Genomic DNA, 20,242 nt, shown 5'->3' with positions numbered 1-20,242 from the left:
CCGAGGACACAGTTAAAAGGGGCACCTGGGTGGCTCAGTCGGTTAAGCTGCTGACTCTTTTTTTTTTTTTTTAATTTTCTTTATTTTTGAGAGAGCTCAAGCAGGGGAGGGGCAGAGAGAAAGAGGCACAGAAGATCCAAAGCAGGCTCCGTGCTGACAGCAGTGAGCCTGATTGAGGAAAACTGGGCAAAGGGCACACACGATCTCTCTGTACCATTTCTTACAACCGCGTGGGAATCTACGATGATCTAAAATTTAAAAGTTTTTTGTTTCCTTTTGGAGGGCTTTGCATCAGGAGACGGGAGACCTGAGATCTGGCCATGGCCGTTCCTTTAAGTCACTGTGTGACCCTGGGCAGGCCACCTCTTCACTTGCATTTCACTTTTGGCTCCTTATGTGGAAGATACAGGTTTATATGTCCCAAAGGCGTCCTTCATAGCCATGGAGATGCTGTGCCCTGAGGCCACAGATGATAGGCTGCACAGAACAGACAGGGCCCCCCGGGGTGTGCCCTGTCCCCGCAAGGGTGAGGGGTGGTCTCGGGACCAGGCAAGGCACAGGATGTTAGGTGCTGGGGGAGTCCTGGCCTGGGAGTCGCTTGCTACTGTAGGGCTCAGGGACAAGCTAGCCTAGGGCCAAGCCGTTGGCATGCCTGCTCCCTGTGGGAGGCAGAGAACTGGGCCCATGGCAGAGCCAGCCGGGAGCCACAGAGCGGAGAGTGACAAGAGGGCTGCTGTGGCCATGTAGCTGTGCATGCCGGCGTTGGCAACGTGCTTGACTGACTGAATTGGCCAGAGTCCAACTGGAAAACAGAGGCCACGTTAGGTATTTCACAGAGAGAGGACTGAATTCAGCGACTTGTGACCAATGGTGGGGAGGAGAGGTAACCCAGAGATTAGTAGCTGCAGGAGGTGGGCACAGCCCTGCGGGCCAGAGGAGGGGGGGGGGTGGTGACCCCGCAGCCCAGGAGGGCATCACTGCTGACCCTGCTGCAGGGGAAGTACCAGAAGCCCCTGGTGCCCACAGCTGCTTGTGGAAGCCAGAATGACTTCCCTGACAGAGGGGGAGAACAATGGCTTCCCCGCCATGGCCACCACCACCAAAGCCTGAGAGACGACGCAGAGCAGAACAGAGAAAGGCAGGAGAGTTGCTGTTTGAGAAGTTGTAGTCTCCAAATATACAGCATCTCGTTTACACACGTGGGTGTGCAAAGACACCCACCCCCCCCCCCCACATACCTGCTGTTTACTTCACTCTGGATGTATCTGCTCTCTAGAATATTCATCTTCTTGGGGTGCCTGAGGCACTCCTTCGGTTAAGTGTCAGACTCTTGATTTCAGCTAAGGTGATGATCCCAGGGTTGTGAGCTCGAGCCCCGAGTCAGGCTCTGTGCAGAGCCTCCTTGAGATTCTCTCTTTCTGTCTCTCTCTGCCCCTGCCCGACTCACGCACATGTGTTTGCTCTCTCTCTCTCTCTCTCTCTCTCTCTCAAAAATAAATAAACACTAAACAAATTATTCAGAATAGTCATATTCTTACCTTACTTGACTCCCAGGAGTCACTGGTTTTCTCAAAAAAAAAAAAAAAAAGTTCTCATTTAGAAACAATAAATTGTAGGCATTGTAAGAATATTTTAGAAAATTCCGAGACACAAAAAGTGAAATTAAACATCACCTGGAATGCTCCTACCCAGGGGCAGCCAATGTTAATATTTTGGTGCTGGCTTGCCCTTCCTGACTGTATTGTAAATGTGACGGAGAGACAGGTGGAGTTTCCCAGCACAGACGCACAACATGAGAGAACGGCTGCCCCGGGGTGGTACCCTGATGGAGAGGACTCTGGTGGCCTGAGATTCTGTCTTTGTCCTCTGCTTCCCATGCAGTCTTGGACGGACGGCAGGGGGTGGGGATTGGGGGGGAGGGGGGGGAGGTGCAGAGAGAACAGCTATCTGGTAGAACAGCTAAAGTGAGGAAGAGAGAACATTCGTCCCCCAACCCAGCGGACCCTGCAGGCTTCCACCTCCAGGTCCTGCCTGGGCTGGGGGAGGCAGACGTTTTGAATTGGATAAAGGATTGCAGCTTTGCTTCCGGACTGGCCTGGATTTTTTTTAATACCTGAAAACTAAGCCCTTCCTTGCTCTCTCAGAGCCACATGCTGCTATGGAGGAGTTGAAATGAGGCTGGTTGGAATAGAGGTGGGTGTGCAATAAGAGAAAAGGACACACTGCATTTCAAAGGCTTAGAATGGGGGGAAGGAGTGTAAGATAGCTCAACAATTTGTATATTAATTACAGGTTCAAATGTTAAGTTAGGTATATATTGGGTTGAATAGAATGCATACATTATTAAAATAAATTCCACTTGCTCATTTAGTTTTTCCTAGTGTGGCTACAGGAATGTTTAAGCTCCTGTTCTCTCTCTCTGGGGCGGTGCTCCTGGGAAGAGAGAAGCCAAGGATTCACCCAGGAGTGGGGAGGAAAGGCTGGGTGGGCGTTCGGAGGGACAAACGGGGGAAGGAAGCAAGTTATCCCTCCTTCTCCTACCAAGCCCAGCTCTTCCTACAGACCGATGTTCACTGAGCAAAGAGCAAAGCAACTGACAAGCAGCCACATTTTAATTTCCCTCTGTCCCTTTCATTCACTCTTTGGGACTAGTTCTTACCCGGTTGAAAACCCCAGCAACCAGACCGGTTGTCCCGGTCATTCTTAGGTGATAAAGCCTGGCTCCAACCCCACCCCCACCCCAGACTCCCCGCCCCAGCCTGCTGCAGCCTTGGGAGGGGTGGCCCGGCAGGCTTCTCCCCTTTTCTTCATGCCCCTGCTTACCAATGCACTTTCTGACCCAGGGAGGAGGACAGAGTGGCCGTGGGAAGGACTTTAGGGGACAGGGCCTGTGGTGTGATCTCGCACCGGCAGAAGTGGGAAGCCACCTTTCTCTCAGACAGGTGTTTTTGCAACTTCTATGGAGATGCCCCACCCCCACTCCCTGCCCTTCAGGCGCACCTTTGGCCTGCAGACCCTGACCCAGGGGGATGTGGCTCTGTCCACACTGGCTGCTTTCTAAGGAAACCTGGGCCGCCAGTCTCAACCCCAGCCCCTCCAACGTGGTCCTCTTCTGCAGGAGCTAAAAACCACTTCAGCCCCATCCCTTGCTGCCTAGCCCGTCTGGTTCACGGCAAACCTTTCTGGCATCCTTTGCCGTGACCCACTTGGGCCCCCACGTGAAAGCAGGCTGTCAGTCTGTCATTCCCTCTCTGGATTTTTCAGTCTGAGACCCGTCTGTATGTCCCTCACACTGTGGGGTCGCAGGTTAAACTCTTCGGGGAGGGGCACCTGGTGGCTCAGTCCGTTAAGCATCAACCCTTGGTTTCGCCTCTTGATCTTAAGGTTCATGGGATCCAGCCCACAAAGGGCTCTGTGCTGACAGCATGGAGCCTGCTTGGGATTCTCTCTCTCCCTCTTTCTCTGCCCCTCCTCCACTTGCACTGTCTCTGTCTCTCTCAAAATAAATAAGTAAACTTTAAAACTTAAATAAATAGGGGCGCCTGGGTGGCTCAGTTGGTTCAGCGTCCAACTTCGGCTCAGGTCACGATCTCGCGGTCCGTGAGTTCGAGCCCCGCGTCGGGCTCTGTGCTGACCGCTCAGAGCCTGGAGCCTGTTTCAGATTCTGTGTCTCCCTCTCTCTCTGCCCCTCCCCTGTTCATGCTCTATCTCTCTCTGTCTCAAAAATAAATAAACGTTAAAAAAAATTTTTTTTAAATAATAAAAGATAAAAAAAACTTAAATAAATAAATAAATAAGTGCAGTCTTTAAAACATATATATTTGAAAGAACTTAAAACACACAGCATTTCTAAATTTAATTTTTTAGGCTTATGAAAGTTATTTAAATATTCAGGAAGATTTTATAGAAACCAAATAACTAAAATATGTAAAAAGAAAATATTATATTTATAGGTACTGCAGGGGGCTGGTCAGAGAAAGCCAGACTGACCCCAAAACCATGTTTAAAACAAGGAAAGTCTAGTCAAGGTAAGAGCTGATTTCTCACCGGGAGTCACGATTTTTATATATGGCTCTTAATTTGCATTATGAAGGCTTTCATTTCAAAATATCCTATTTAATAAACCTACTCTTCAGCTATTTGTAAGGCTTGATGGCCTAGAGCGCGAGCAGCAGAGGATTTGCCACGAAGCTTCGAAGCCTCCGCTTCTAGGCCCTTCCACGCCCTGGGAGAGAGCTCTGGCAATATGCATAGCTAAGTGTTGTGTACATTTTGCAAATTGTATACATTTGCGAGTATACAAATAACTATTTTAAATTTGATTAATGAGACCCAGGGACAACTTTGCTGTTTTGCAGCAGAATACATAGCTCTGTGGTTAAGGCAGGGACCCTAGAGCCCAAGAGAACCAGGAGCAAATCCTCGTTCTGCTGTTTTCTAGCTGTCCTGTCATGTTCCTGTGCCTCTGATTCTTATCCTTACGACGGGCAGGCGATAAGCACCCCAGCAACACTTCCCCGACAGAGCAGATGTGGGCTTTAACACAGTGGTTCCTGCACAGACCACAAGACAGCGCTTAAACATTGTTGCTGGTTCACAGCCAAAGACAAAGGGTGGAGGTCCTCTCCCTGCCTATTAATCAGCTCGGGCCACTCACCAAATAGCATAGACTGGGTGGCTCAGCCAGCACACATTTATTTCTCAACAGTTCTGGGGACTGGAAGGTCTAAGACCAAGGTGCTGGCAGTTCCAGTCCTTGGAGAGGGCTCTCACCCCTGCCGTAGCCAGCTGCCTTCTCTGTCCATCTCCACATGGCAGAGAGAAAGCAAACTCTGATTTATAAAGATACTAAGCCCATGGTGGGCCCCCACCCTCACGAGCTCAGCTAAACCTCATTGCTCCCAAAGTCCGCACTCCAAATGCCATCGCAGTGGGGGTCAGGACTTCACCATATGGACTTGAGGAAAATGCAGTCAGTAGCACCTTGGCAGCAAAAGGCTTCATGGAGGGTGGGCATGGAGGGAGGGTACGTGGCAAGGGGCAAGATCTTTGCTGAGCAGAGGCACGAAGCAGAGACAGCGGGAGCCGGCCCCGAAGATACCAAAGATACTCTTTGACTGCTGCATCTGGCTCCCACGGTGGGCTAAATAACATCTCAAATGAGCGTCTCCAGTCTGTGCGCCGAGGCTCCTGCAGGCCAGAAGCTTCACGGAGGAGCTTGCAAGAGAAGCAGGATTTGGGGAGTGGAGAGGAAGCTGTCCTGGGCCGGGAGAATGCAGCTTGGGTTGGTTATACGGAGCGGGGAGAGATGGGAAGGCCCTCCGGATCGTAGCTAGTGCCTGAGGCTCTCCTTTACCAGCCATTCGTAAGGTATGGGCACGAGACGGGAAGACTTGTCCAATCCCTCAGCAACCCTGAGGGGAGGTACCACTGGGGTACCCACTTCACAGGTTGGGGGACTGAGGTTTAGCGGAGAGGAATAACTTGCCACAGCTTCCGGGCCACGGAAGTGGACTCGAGCTCCTGCTCTGTGGCCTGGCGCCCAGCAGGCCTCGCAGCGTCCACTGAGGACCAATTCCTAGGGCCCCCTTTGTCCCTGCCCCCCAACCACCACAGACCCTGTCCATTCCGGGAGGCTGGGAGCTAGAAAAGGCCCTCACGTGAACGCTTGATCTGGTGCTGCTAGAGTCTGCAGAGCTGGAGGGGTGGAGACCCAGCCCTCCCCCGAGTTGGTCAGCCCTGCTGTGGGTTCCCTGGGCTCCAGGCCTACCCGTCCAGCACCAACAGAGTATTAAAGTTACCCAGTGACCAGCGGTCCAGGCCGGCGTGGGCTGGTGATGGCCAGTTCTGCTCCAGCTGTAGAGCGATGGAAACTCAGATTACATTCCAGGGTCTGTCGCCAGGCTATAAACCCTGGAGGCTGTGGGCAGCCCCACCCCCGTGTGCACATAGTCGCTCCAGCTCTCAGCGTATCGGGAACCGGGAGGCCAGAGGCCTTCCGTTGGGGCCTTGCAGTGGGGGAAACAAGATGATGCAAATCTGCGATTTGCCCGAAGGCCTTGGGCCTGACTCCCTGATGCCATCATCAGTTCTGCCTCCTCTTTTTCTTCTGATAGATGGGAATTCAAAAGAGGCGGTCCGCCGGGAGGTAGGTCATGCAGCGGTCAAGGGTTGCTCTGCGTCAGGCACCAGACACATCCACCCCCACTTTACAGAGGGGGAGACTGAGGCTCAGGAGCCAGGTAAGGCCGAGCCTGCCCTTGCCCCATGCTGGCCACTGCAGATACTGCCCAAAGCTTTGGATACCCGGGATGGTGGCCAGGGGGCGAGGGCAGGTGGGTGACAGGCTCTGCTTTCTGGGTCAGACATAGGTTTAAACCAAGCTTCACCACTTCTTCCCTTGTGTCCGCGCTCAGGAAGACGCCGGCATCTCTGACCATCCCTTTCTTTGTTTATAGGATGGTTGTGAAGATACACCATCACGGGTAAAAAGCCCTTGGTCCTTAATACGTGCTCAATAAAAAGTCACTTCCACCTTTTAATTCTCAGCAGGAGAGGCAGGAGACGGCTCGAGACACCACCTTCTTGCACCAACAACCTTGCCTGCAAGTCATGGGCTGCAAGGGAGCACCCCCAAACACCAACCAGCCCACAGGTGAGTTTTCTCTGGCCCTAGGACAGGCTGCCGGCCTCACCCCTCACAAAAGCTCCCCTACCTCCTGGGGGCTGTGGCCCAGGGGTCAAGTCATTGGTGCTTCTTGGGTCTTCAGGTCATTAGCGACAACAACAGGAAGGACACTCCCTCTTCTACAGTTTCCTCTTGTCTGGTTAAGTGTGGTTCACCGGATCAGAGCTCCCCCTACTGCCAGGATGGCCCGTGACCTACCTTAGCCCTGCTGACCTCCAAGTCCTGTCCGACAGGGCACTTCCTTCCTAGAGGACCACACCCGGGCTCTCCAGGGCTGGGTAGCCCCTCACCGGACTTCTTCCCTCCAGTACCCTCCAGTGAGACATTGGGGTTTGTTGGATTTTTTTTTTTATATAAATGGTGCAACAGATAACACACAAAGACAGAGGGAACCCATAACCGCTTGCAGTTCCTTGGTGTCGTAGAGTCAGGGCCCCTGACATGCACGCAATAGTGCAGTATGACCACTGAATCGCGCTCCTTCTGAGTGCAAGGAACAGAATCCCCAACCCCAAATGGCTCAGACTGTAAGGAATTTAGTGCCATTCCTCATATAATGAAAAGACTGGAGCCATGGCAACTCAGGGTTGATTAATTCTATAGCTCAATCATAGCTGGGTCCTAGGTCAGCCTCTCTGTTGTTTCCATGGCTTTTCCCTCATCATCTCAGGGAGGCTGCCACAGCTCCGAGCATCATATCTTCAATAATAAGGCCCAAAGACATAAAAAAGTCACATCACGGGGCGCCTGGGTGGCTCAGTTGGTTAAGCGTCCGACTTTGGCTCACGTCATGATCTCGCGGTCCATGAGTTCGAGCCCCGCGTTGGGCTCTGGGCTGACGGCTCGGAGCCTGGAGCCTGCTTCAGATTCTGTGTCTCCCTCTCTCTCTGACCCTCCCCCGTTCATGCTCTGTCTCTCCCTGTCTCAAAAATAAACATTAAAAAAAATTAAAAAAAAAAAGTCATATCACAGGAGCATCCTTCTGCAGTTTAGTGTCTAAAACTAAGGCCTAAGATCATGTGCCACCTTGGCATCTGGTCAAACTGGGAAGGGACTTCAGTGGCCTATCTGCTCGATCCCCACTCTAATCCCATAGATAAGGCCTCCGAGTCAAACAACCCTCCCAAGGAGGGGGCCAGACCCAGCTCCCGTTCACCCCCGAGCATCAGGTGTCGGCTCCAACAAGATCAGTGGAGGGACTCAAACACCCAGCCTCTTCGCAGGAGACCTCTCCCACTAGGGCGTAAGCTCCACTGGACCTTGTCCTGTCCAGTGCAAACTTCCCAGCACCCGCAACAGTGCCTGGGAAAGAAGAGGGGCTCGATAGCTATTGGTGGAATACATGTACAAATGAACAGAACAAATGAATTTTATAACTGACCAGGGTTGTGGTACATGTCCAGACCTCCACTCATCACTGGGAACAGCTTTACCATGACTGAGCATAGACCATTCCCATCTGGTCTGTTTCAGTGAGCACGTCCCAGGGGTGCTAGATATTCCTCCCTCAGCCCTGGAAGAGGCCCCAGCCACCCCACCAGGTGTAATATAGTTTGTTTGGTTTTTTTTAATTTTTTTTTAACGTTTATTCATTTTTGAGACAGAGAGAGAGACAGAGCATGAACGGGGGAGGGTCAGAGAGAGAGGGAGACACAGAATCTGAAACAGGCTCCAGACTCTGAGCAGTCAGCACAGAGCCCGACGTGGGGCTCGAACTCACGGACCGCGAGATCATGACCTGAGCCGAAGTCGGATGCCCAACCGACTGAGCCACCCAGACGCCCCTATAGTTTGTTTTTTTAATGCTGTCTTCACCTGGGCTAGAGGCTGGTCAGATGCCCTACCTGAGCAGCCAAGTCCCCACCACTTCCTTTATGGGGCTGTCGCACCCTGGAGCCTACATACCAGCCCAAATCAGACGGCCAGACGCAGCCCTCCAGCTGTCCTGCGGCCTGTCCTTGTCAGAGCCTGAGACACTATTCAAATTAGCCAATCCACAGGGCGCCTGAGAGACCCGCTTGCCACACGCTCGCCCGTGCACCCTCCAGCTCCGCTGCCTTTTTTCACCTCGTCCCTGGCGCGAGCCTCTGTGTGGCCCTGCTTGGCAGCTTGCTCTGGTTTGAAGCTGTAAGTAACAAAGAGTCCGCCTTTCATCTGTGTGAGTGTCTTTGTGTTGTGTCCACCATCAAAGGAACCTTTACATCTTAGAAAACAATTGGTGCTCTGAGCAGGATGGCGTGGCCGTGACCGCTGGCCCTTGGGTAGTTTGGTCGGGAGACTGCTCTTGGTTTCTTATTTGGTTCCAGACCTCGGTGAAGGGGTGCTTGGGACAGAACTCGGGCCTGTGTGTGAGCCCTGCGGCCTGCTGCTCTCTACTTACCCGAATTTCCTCAGCATGGGAATGTTGCTAATGGACCAAACTCTGGGAACTGCGTACGAGCTCAGGCAGGGCCCGCTTTAGGGCATTTGGCCACCTGAGCCACGCTTTTCCGCCTTGGGGGTTCCAGAACAGCCAGGGTTTAGTGGAGGCCCTTTTCCAGGAACTTATCACTTCTTCCATGTCCTTTATTATTATTATTATTATTATTATTATTAATATTTGGGGGAGAACCCTGGTTTGTCTGTGTGTTTCGGGTGACCCTGCAGAAGAAGGTGTTTGTTGGACTTCCCACAAAACGAAAGAAAAACAAGAACCAATGCCGGGTCTCACTATCAGTTTGTTTCGGGGTGGGGGTGGGGGGCGCAGTCTACCTGTCTTCTCTGCTGCTCCATACCTCGTCGTCATCTGCACACTTCCTGCCTCCCAGACCCTCAGGGGTGTCATGGGTCACACTCTCTCCCCACCCCCAACTCCCGCAGAAGTTACTGAATTGCTTAAATAACGCGAGCCCTCTAGCCAGTGTGCTTGGGCCCAAGCGCCTCCCGCCATTGACATGAAGAGAGACTGATTCCTGGGACTTGGTGGCTAACTGCACTGTCCCAAGGAGAGGCTGCTACCAGTTCTCCTGAGTGCAAACCCTGACCTCTGGGAGGGGACACCTCTTTCCCTCCTTTCCCTGTAACCTCCTAGAAGGTCCAAATGATCAGTTATCAGAGACAAAAACCAAAAACCACACTTTAGGCTGCTAGAAATTTCCCTCCCACCCTGCCACAAAAAAGAGAGAGAGAGAGAGAAAGAGAGAAAGAAACCTGGATCCATTTAATATTTATATAATTAAATTATACACTTAAGGGCGCCTGGGTGGCTCAGTCAGTTAAGCATCCGACTTTGGTTCAGGTCATGATCTCACAGTTCATGGGTTTAAGCCCCGCGTCGGGCTCTGTGCTGACAGCTCAGAGCCTGGAACCTGCTTCGGATTCTGTGCCTCCCTCCCTCTCTGCCCCTCCCAGTCTCATGCTCTGTCTCTCTCTCTCTCAAAAATAAACATTAAAAAAATAATAAATTATACATGTAGACATATACATATGTATAATTAAATTGAAACAATGATCCATAATCTGACTCAATTGAAAATCTGAAATTTGCTTTAAAAAATTATGTAACTTCAGGGGCGCCTGGGTGGCTCAGTCAGTTAAGCATCCAATTTCAGCTCAGGTCATGATCTTGCAGTTACTGAGTTTGAGCCCCGCATCAGGCTCTGTGCTGACAACTCAGAGCCTGGAGCCTGCTTCAGATTTTGCGTCTTCCTCTCTCTCTGCCCCTCCCCTGCTCACGCCCTGTCTCTCTCTCTTTAAAAAAAAAAAAAAAAAAAAAAAAAAAAAGAATAAACTTTAAAAAAATTATGTAACTTCTCTTGGGAACTGTGAGTAGCAAACTGTCTTTTCAAAGGCACTCTGAAAACAGATCTTTTGGCCTCGCTGTACCTGAATAATAATAAAATCTATGTTGTTTTTTTTTTAATTTTTTAATGTTTATTTATGTTTGAGAGAGCCAGAGACAGAGCGTGAGTGGGGGAGGGGAAGAGCGAGAAGGAGACACAGAATCTGAAACAGGCTTCAGGCTCTGAGCTGTCAGCACAGAGCCCGATGCGGGGCTCAAACTCACGGACCGCGAGATCGTGACCTGAGCCAAAGTCGGGCGCCCAACCGACTGAGCCACGCAAGTGCCCCTAAAATCTACGTTTTAAAACGCTGCGAGGGGACACAGCCCCACACCCGTGGGGCACGGCAACAGCTCTGCCATCCACCAGTCTTCACAAGCAAGATCTTTCCTGCATCCACCTTCGGCCAGTTGTGACATCGCACCGATAACATCCTCCTCCCCGGAGATTTGCTAGCACACACTAAGGACACCAAGTCCGACTTCTTGCAGTCCTTTCTGAGCTCTGCAGGGAACATGCTCCTCATTGACGGTTCTACCGAATCTCACTGACGCTGCTACTGAGACATCAGCCCCCCTTAAAGGGGACTTTCACCAACAAAAGGCTCTAAAAAGCCTTTCGAATGAAAATCAACAGGCACCACCCTCAGAAATTCCCTCATTAAAGAAGTTTAGCCACCTCCCCTTGTATCTCCTGGGCTCTCTGGACGGCCCCTGCTGTCCAGAAGCTGCCAGCGGGCTTTTGATCCAAAAAAACTGCCCTTTCAGCTCCATGCTCTGTCCCATTAGTTGCCGTCAGTAGGCCTTCTCCGGTTTGGAGGTGCAAGTGACCAAAGATTCCGCTTTTCATCTAACCGACGGTGAGTGTATTGGGTTCACCATCAAAATAATCTTTAAATTTGCCAAGAGACCAGTGCACCAAACGCTTTCTGACCCAGGAGAGGCTGGGAAGCACGGGGCCTGGGAAGATGCCGGGCAGCTTATGGGCACTCAGGACCCCCCCTACACTCAGCGTCTCGAGTAAAGAAGAAAGCAAGTTGGGGCTGAGAGTGAGTAGGCTGCTTCCAAGGTCAGCCACAAAGGACACACGTTGCTGCCCATCCATATCTATCCCCTGCAAGTCCTGTGTCAGAACCACCATATGCTCGCCATGACAGCCAGGAAGGACCGACCATTCATTCACTCAGTCACTCATTCATTCACGGACTCAGTCATTCCCTTGTTTCCCAAAATGTATGCTCTAGGCCTTAAGGAAAGAAAGACGACTAAGATTGTTCTTTCCCTGAGAAGTTCCCAGGCCCTTCCCATGGGATAACAAATACTTACTGTAGGAGAGAGGCTGGGTAACTAAAGCACCATGAGAGCTCTGGGAAGGAGCTGCCCTCGGGGGTGCAGGAAGGAGAGGTAGCGGGGGCCACGCAGGTGGTACCTGGAGTCGAGATGCATTAAGTGGAAGAGAGGGGGAAAGGCAAACGCACAGAGACAGAGAAGGGCGAGGAAGGTTCTAGTCACCGTGCAAGGCCTGTGGGCACCACATCAGACATCTAGGGCAAAATGAGAGCCGACTGAGGGAATTCTCCTTGAAGGAGAAGACACTTGCACTGTGCGTTGATAGAAAAAAAGAGGGTGTTGAGCGGAGAATTAAGAAAGTAGCACAGCATCTTGTAGGCAGCGCAGATCATGAACCAGAGCTTGGGCAGTTCAGGACGTGGTGCTTGCTGCCCCTGCCCACAGACCTGTGGGTCTCCATCCCAGGACACGGCCACGGCGCTGGCTCCGAGTGCTCAGCATCAGGTGCCAACCACAGATTAATTCTCGTCCATAGAAACAACGAGGACCAGTAACGCTTGATGAGTTAGACTGGCTTCCTATTTCTCAAAGGATCTCACTATATCACCTTATGGGATTCATTTACTCGCTCAACAACTATTTTTGAGGACTTTCTCCATGCCAGCGTTATTCTGGGCTCAGAGCACAAGGCGGGCATTCCAGAGGGCAAGTATTCATTAAACAAGGGCTTATTGGACAATTTTCTGTTAGAGAAAGTTCCATGAGACATGATCAGGGAGACATAATAAGTGATGTGGGGAGGAAGGGGCACCTGGGATCGGGGAAACTGTAGGGAAGGTCTAAGAGGAGATCATGGGACTGAGCCCTCCAGGTGGAGGGAAGGCAAAGGCCCTGACTTGTGGGCTTTTGAGCCAGGGGTTGCAAGGTTTTTGGTGACCAGCCACCTGATTATCCCTGCTTTCCCATGCAAGTATTTGGTGACAGGAAGACCATAACAAAGTGCAAATATGCCCTGACACAGCAGCAAAGCAATCAACAAAAGAAAGCAGTAAAATTGCTCTAAGCCTATAGCCATCAACACAAATGGAGTAGCAGTTAAAACGCATGAGAAACTCAGGACAACACTTGCCATGTGGTGACCTTTTGCAGAATTGTAAAAATAGTAACCACCAGCACGGTATTCAAATTGGAAAAAAAAAAAAAGAAGTGATACTATCTCCGTAGACCACATGATCTTATGTGTAGGAAACCCTGAAGATTCCACCAAAAACACCTATTAGAACTCAAAAAGTGAATTCAGAAAAGTAGCAGGATCCAAAGTCAACACACAAAAATCGGTTGCATTTCTGTACATGAACAGCGAACAATCCGCAAAGGAAATTACAAAAGCAATTCCGTTGACAAAAGCATCAAGGAGAATAAAATACTTCGGCATTAACATAACCCAGGAGGTAAAAGTCTTGCACAATGAAAACTATAAACATGGCTGAAAGAAGTGAAAAAGGCATAAATAAATGGAAAGAAGTCCTATGTTCGTAAATGAGAAGACTTGATATTGTTAAAATGTCAGCACTACCCAAAGTGACCTATAGACTCCATGCAATTCCTATCAAAATCCTAATGTTTTTTAGATATAGAAACACCTACCCAAAAATTCATATAGAATCTCAAGGATCCCCAAATAGCCAACGCTATCTTGAAAAAAAACAAAACAAAACTGAAGGACTCACTCCCTGATTTCAAACCTTACTACAAAGCTACAGTGATCAAAGTAGTGTGATGTTGGCAAAAATGCAGACACATAGACCAATGGGATAGAATCGAGAGCCCAGATTTAAACCCCTGCATTTGTGGTCCAATGACTTTTGACAAGAATGCCAAGACCATTCAATGGGGAAAGGACAGTCTTTTCAGCAAACGGTGCTTGGGAAACTGGATGTCTCTGTATAAAAGAATGAAAGTGGACCCTTACATGACACCATATACAAAACTAACTCACACTGATCAAGGATCTAAATGTAAGACATAAAACTCTTGGAAGAAAACATAGGGCAAAGCTTCACAACCTTGGGGTCACCTGGGTGGCTCAGTCGGTTGAGCATCTGACTCGTGAATTTGGCTCAGGTCATGATCTCACGGTCGTGGATGGAGCCCTGAGTCGGGCTCTGTGCTGACCGTGGAGTCTGCTTAAGATTCTCTCTCTCTCTCTCTCTCTCTCTCTCTCCCTCTGCCCCTCTCCCCTGACGCGCTCTCTCTCTCTCTCAAAATAATTTAAAATTTTTTTAAAAGAGCTCAAAGTTAGGCAGCAGTGACACTCACACATTGTCATCCTTTGGGTTTTTTTGTTCATCACCTGCTGACCGTGGGATTGGCTCTCGTGGCCTTCCCATCTTCTGAGTTAGAGGAATTCATGGTTGGTGGCTCCTGCAGGGACTAGAACAGAAACTTCTACTTGCTGTAAGAACAAGGAACAGAAATTGCCTCAGGCCCGGGAGGTGACTGCCAGGAAATGAGGCGGTGAGGCAGGTGTGTGAGGAGAGCCAGAATGTTCTCCAATGGCATCTGCAGCTAAGTAGGGGAGAAAACGTCTAAGAGTGAAGGTATGTGAAAGGCACACGCAGGTCGGTGATGAACCCAGGGATCACTATTGCCATTTTATAGACAAGGAAACCAAAGCCGGAATGTTCGGTTTCTTCTTGTGGGAAGGAAACCCCAAGGCAAGAGGGCTGTAACGACCAGATGACCTGGTCAGCCCAAGCAAGACCTTGGCAGGTCAAGCAAGCAGACCTTGACCTTGACCAAGACCTTGACCTTGGCAGCCCAAGCAAGTAGAGAGCGTGGGGTGTTCATCAGCCAGGGGCCTCCAGGGCATGCCTCCCCACCCCTGACCTCAGATGTGCAACCATCCCTGCCCAGCCACACCTCTAGCCTGTCAGAGGTTGCGGCCATTTGAGGGTAGGGTGAAAACAAGGACGTTTCTAGAAGTGGGGAGCTTTGAGATCCTGCCCCCAGCTATCTGGCTCTGCAGCATGCAGGAGTTCCCAATGTGGCAGAGACCTCCACATAGAGACGTCCACACAGAGACCTCCACGGGTCAGCAGGCTAGAGCCAAGACGTGCTTTCCTCTAATGGGTTTTCCAATTACAAGCTCATTTGCTATGTCCACGATTTAAGAAAAAAGTGATGTCTCTCTCCTACCCCAGCCCCATCTCACCCTTACCCACCAATTCTGCCGCCAAAGGGAACCACCGTGAAAAGTGTAACTTCTGTCCTTCCAGGTACTTATTTACCTCTGCATTTACAAATTTATACGTTCTTAAAGGAACAACATGAATTATGCATTATACATCACCTGCAATTTCCTCTTTTCACCTCCAAAAGAGACTCTCTTGGCCATCTTCCTATGTTAGCACATGGATGTCTACTGTCTCTTTTCTGGCACTGGCATGGCATCCTACCTACGTTGGGAACACAGACCTTGTGTATCTGGGTGACTTGTCTTATGCTGAGTGGACATCTTGAGACTGGATCATCCTTTCCCATAGAGCTGCCCCCTCTGAGCAACTGATGAGAGGTGAGAGGAGGTGGGGAGAGGATGCCGTGTCTCAGACAAATTGGTAATACCTAGATCCTGGTCTGTCTGATGTTTATGGGGCTTAGGGGAGATGATGGATCTGAGAGATGATGGGGTCTGGGAAAATGGTGAGGTCTGGAGGTGATGGGTTTGTGAGGAGCTGAGTCAGGGAGGTGATGCGGCGATGGTGGGGTCTGAACCATCTCCCAGGATGTAATGGCGCGCACTGCACCGTCAAGACTACTCCCCAACCCGGTTGGGCTGGTCAGACAAGGGTCCAGCCCTCCTCCCCATAAGCCGTGGCTGCTGCCCATTGTTTCAGCCAGGCTGTTTCCTGCACACCTCCGGCATGCACCTCTCTGGAACCTCCTCGTCTGTCATCAGGGTGAGGAAGCAGCAGATCCCCTCTCTGCCTTCCAAGGTCTTGGTTGCTCTGAGTCATAAAGACCCAGGGCAGCCAAGAGCTGGAAAAACAGGTCTGTTTGTCACGATAGGAATCAGTTTACCCAAAGGACACACTTTGTGTCAAGGATGGCAAGTCGAAGAAACCAATGGAACACCAGTGGAACCTAGAAGTTGGGAACAAGCAAAACGGCTCAGTGAAGTCTGAGGTTCCCCTGCTTTCCAGAAGCCTGCCTGAATGCCAAATTTTCCCTCTCCCTTTCCTTCTCTCCCCTTCCCCCACCCTCTCTCCCTGTCCAACAAACACTCGCTGCCCCTCCCGTGCACCAGGCACTGGGCTAAGCACCGGGCACCCAGAAATGAATTCGCAAGTTCCTACTATTCTCCATAAGAACATTTATTCTTCTGGGGTGCCTGGGTGGCTCAGTCGGTTAAGCATCCAACTTCCGCTCAGGTCATGATCTCGCAGTTCGTGGGTTTGAGTCCCGCGTCAGGCTCTGTGCTGACAGCTCAAAGCTTGGAACCTGCTTCGGATTCTGTCTCCCCCTCCCTCTGCCCCTCCCTCACTCATACTGTGTCTCTCTCTGTCTCTCAAAAATTAGATAAACGTTAAAAAAAAATTTTAATAAAAACAATTTTTAAAAAAAGAATATTCATTCTTCTTCTGCACCAAGTTTCATATTCTGTTTAGTTGACGTTTTATGATTTTATTGTAGTTTGTGATCTCATGCTCTTCCAGATCTCCAGGGTCCCTAAGCCAATTTTGAGACCTCTGGGCTGGTCCCTAGACCCCTGTTTCTTTAAAGGTTTCCTTCACTGTCTCAAAGGCTGGAGGGCAAGCAGCTTCTCTAGAAGGTGGGGTCCTGGTCATCCAGGAGGGGATCAGTTCCCATGGGGAGGACTTTGGAGAAAGCCCCGTGGTGGAAGTGAGCTTGAGAGTAAAAAGCCTGGGGAACAAGGTTGTTCGGGGAGGCATCTGCCCAATTCTGATATTTACTCAACAACTGCTTCCCCGTCTAAGAAACACGTTGTGTGGCAAAGGCTATCGGAGGGGTGTTGTAAGTGGAACCTCGAAGGGAGTGCTAAGCTGGGAGCAGGCCAGCCCCGGACCTGCCGAGACGACATTCCAAAGAGCCACTGGCCCAGCCCTGTTCTGTGCATCTGAAGTTCACTGATATTTCAGGTAACTTGGGCCAAATTCTGGGTGCAACTGCCCAGGCAGATTGTGAGCTCTCATGGAGAGGTGCAGGGTCCAGTCCCACTAAGGGGCAGAGACAATGAGCCCAGTCACTCTCTGGGCTGAGCGGGAGGAAATGATGAAGCTTCATGTATGCTTTTGACCCTCTGAATTTTGCCTCTTTTCTCCGATGTCTAGCCTGCCCTTGGCCTTACCAGCTCTGCCCCAAGCGCCGACCTGCTCCCCACAGAAATCAAAGGACTCAACGGGCCTCACAGGACTCATTCTTGATGCTCCCTTAGCCTGCCCTCTTCCCCCTCTTCTCCGCAGGGGCTCTCTCCTCACTCCCTTGTTGGCTTCCGTCCCGCCTTCCTCTTCCAGAACTTGCTGCCTGTGCCGATTTCCCTCTGCCTCGGACTCCTGCGGCTGTTTGCATTGTACCTCCTGTGCCTACCTCAGTACCTTGGACTCGTCTTATGGATTTCCTTATTTTTACCTACAGCCCTGTCAGTGTAGATAGTGCCTGCAACCCCTCCAGGAAACAGCCAGGGGCCTGGCACCCACTGTTCCTCAGCAGAGAAGCTCTCTTCCCCTCCGCCTAGGCAACCACTGCTCACTCACTCCTTCACCAGTTCCCCTGACCCCCAGGCCAAGCCAGGCGGCACTGGCACGTGCTCTTGGGGCTCCCTGCACTGTCCTTCCAGCCCCAAACTTCATTACACATTTATTATGCGGCGTTTGGCTGGTCTGTCCCCTGTGCTACAGAAGCTTCAAAAGGGCAGGGGTCATGGCTGCCCTGCTCCCATGCTATCCCTGTTGCCCAGTGCTTACTGAACTGGTATTAATGGGACGACCGAGGGTAGGGGCCTTTATCCACTCTACTGTTACATCTTAAGGACACCCAAGAGGTGCTCAGAAAGGGGAGGCTGTGTCCACCGCACCCTGGCTCTGGGGCACCTGGCCGGCATGCCACCTCTCGGGGTGGAGCCTGCAGGGACAGGAAAGGCGCCCAGTGCTGGCCCAGTCCATTACATTACTTTGAATGTAATGAGGTCCCTTTGGGTGGAAGTCACATAGGGAGCAGGGACTCTACCTCCCCTCTTTTTTAAAAAAAATTTTTGATGTTTATTTATTTTTAAATTTTTTTTCAACGTTTTTTATTTATTTTGGGGACAGAGAGAGACAGAGCATGAACCGGGGAGGGGCAGAGAGAGAGGGAGACACAGAATCGGAAACAGGCTCCAGGCTCTGAGCCATCAGCCCAGAGCCTGACGCGGGGCTCGAACTCACGGACCGCGAGATCGTGACCTGGCTGAAGTCGGACGCTTAACCGACTGCGCCACCCAGGCGCCCCATGATGTTTATTTATTTTTGAAAGAGAGAGAGAGAGAGAGCACCGGAAGGGGAGGGCAGAGAGCGAGGGAGACACAGAATCCGAAGCAGGCTCCAGGCTCCGAGCTGTCAGCTCAGAGCTCGACGCGGGGCTCGAATCCCTGAACCATGAGATCATGACCTGAGCCGAAGTCAGACGCTCAACCGACTGAGCCACCCAGGCGCCCCTCTATCCCCCCTCTTTAAAGACAGTCCACCCTCCATGCCTGCGCCCTTGACTACTAGACAATGCCGGCCCCTGCTTTGTGCTCAGAATCTCAGAGCCTGGCGATGACTCTCTCAGGTGGTGGGGGACCACCACGTCTCCCTGGCGCTAGGAAACATGGACCTAGAAGAAGTTGGGAGCAAACAAAAAAGATCACAGGCCGTGGTTTGTTGTCGCTGGAGGCAACGGAGCACAGGTGCCCATCCGCCCACCAAGGGACAGCTCTCTGATGGGCAACCGCCACCTCCGGTTTCGAAATGTGTCGATTTTATTCAGTAGGCACGGAGGTAGTGGGGACAGTCTGCCTTCTAGAGTCAGGAGGTCCAGCTGCCTTCCGTGTGGTCTGGGCACATTTCCTGTCCACTCTGAGCTTTTACAGTGGGATGACACCTACTGGAAGGGCTCGGTGGGGTCAAATGGAGGTCAAGTGGGCAAAGTGCACGTGGCAGGGCTGGGCGCTTAGTAGGCCATCAGCAATGATAGCTCCCTCTGCTCTCCTGGGGCCAAGGCAGCTGTGACTGCCATTAAGTCCTCCGCCCAGGAGCTGCCCTCATTGCTTCATGCCATGGGTGGAAATGTGGGGCGGCGGGGTGACTATGAAAATAAAATCCCTTGAGATAAGTGCTGGCCCAGGGGAGCTCTCTGAATTCCAACCTTCATCCAGCTTTTCTTTTTTTTTTTTTTTTTTAATTCTTTAAAAAAAAATTTTTTTTTAACGTTTATTTCTTTTTGAGACAGAGAGAGACAGAGCGTGAACAGGGGAGGGGCAGAGAGAGAGGGAGACAGAGAATCCGAAACAGGCTCCAGGCTCTGAGCGGTCAGGATAGAGCCCGACGCGGGGCTCGAACTCACGGACCGCGAGATCGCGACCTGAGCCGAAGTCGGACACTTAACCGACCGAGCCACCCAGGTGCCCCTCATCCAGCTTTTCTATCCATAAACCCGGATCAGGACTTCCATTCTTGTATATCCAGTCAGGGAGGAAAAGTCCAGAGTCCTGTCAGACAGGCAGAGATCCCCCAGGGAATAGGTGCCCACTGCCACACTCAAGATGACCACTAAGACTGGATTTGGGTGCCTGCATGGAGCATGGCATTTGGTTGGCAATTGCCCATCTTAAGTATTGTCTTAATCAAATGTTTGCAGCATTGGAGACACAGCAGCATTCAGGTTCAAGGCTGAGTTCTACCAGTCACCAGCTGTGTGGCCCTGGGCAGCTATTAACTTCTCTGAGCCTCCATACTTCATCAGTAAAACAGGAGTCATTCTAAGTCCTCAACAGCAAATCACATTGCGTACTGGCAATTCCTGTCCCATGAATCTTTCCCTAAAAATGTCCCTCACCTTCCTCCCGATTCCTTCCCCTGGCATACAAGCTGGAAGTAACCTCCTGTGCCCCCAGGATGGTGTAGCAATTGTCATTTTCTGCTTTGCAGAAACCCACTCTAGGCCATGTTACTATTTTGACAGAAGCCCCAGTTCTACCCAGACTGACCCCCACATTCACACCCACTGTGCCACGACCACAGACATTGCAGTGAGTTATTAGTGACCGAGGTTGTTTTTTCATACCCTGCTGGGAACCAAAGTATGTCCTGGGCTTCTTATAAATATGAACCACCTAAACCATCAGCAAGCGGCTCAGAGCACCCTCCAGAAGCTCTGCTGCGAAATGAAGACAGACCTGTCTCGAC

This window comes from Neofelis nebulosa, chromosome 9 (genome assembly GCF_028018385.1).
Source record: "Neofelis nebulosa isolate mNeoNeb1 chromosome 9, mNeoNeb1.pri, whole genome shotgun sequence".
NCBI classification, from domain to species: domain Eukaryota; kingdom Metazoa; phylum Chordata; class Mammalia; order Carnivora; family Felidae; genus Neofelis; species Neofelis nebulosa.
This window is presented reverse-complemented; position numbering follows the sequence as displayed.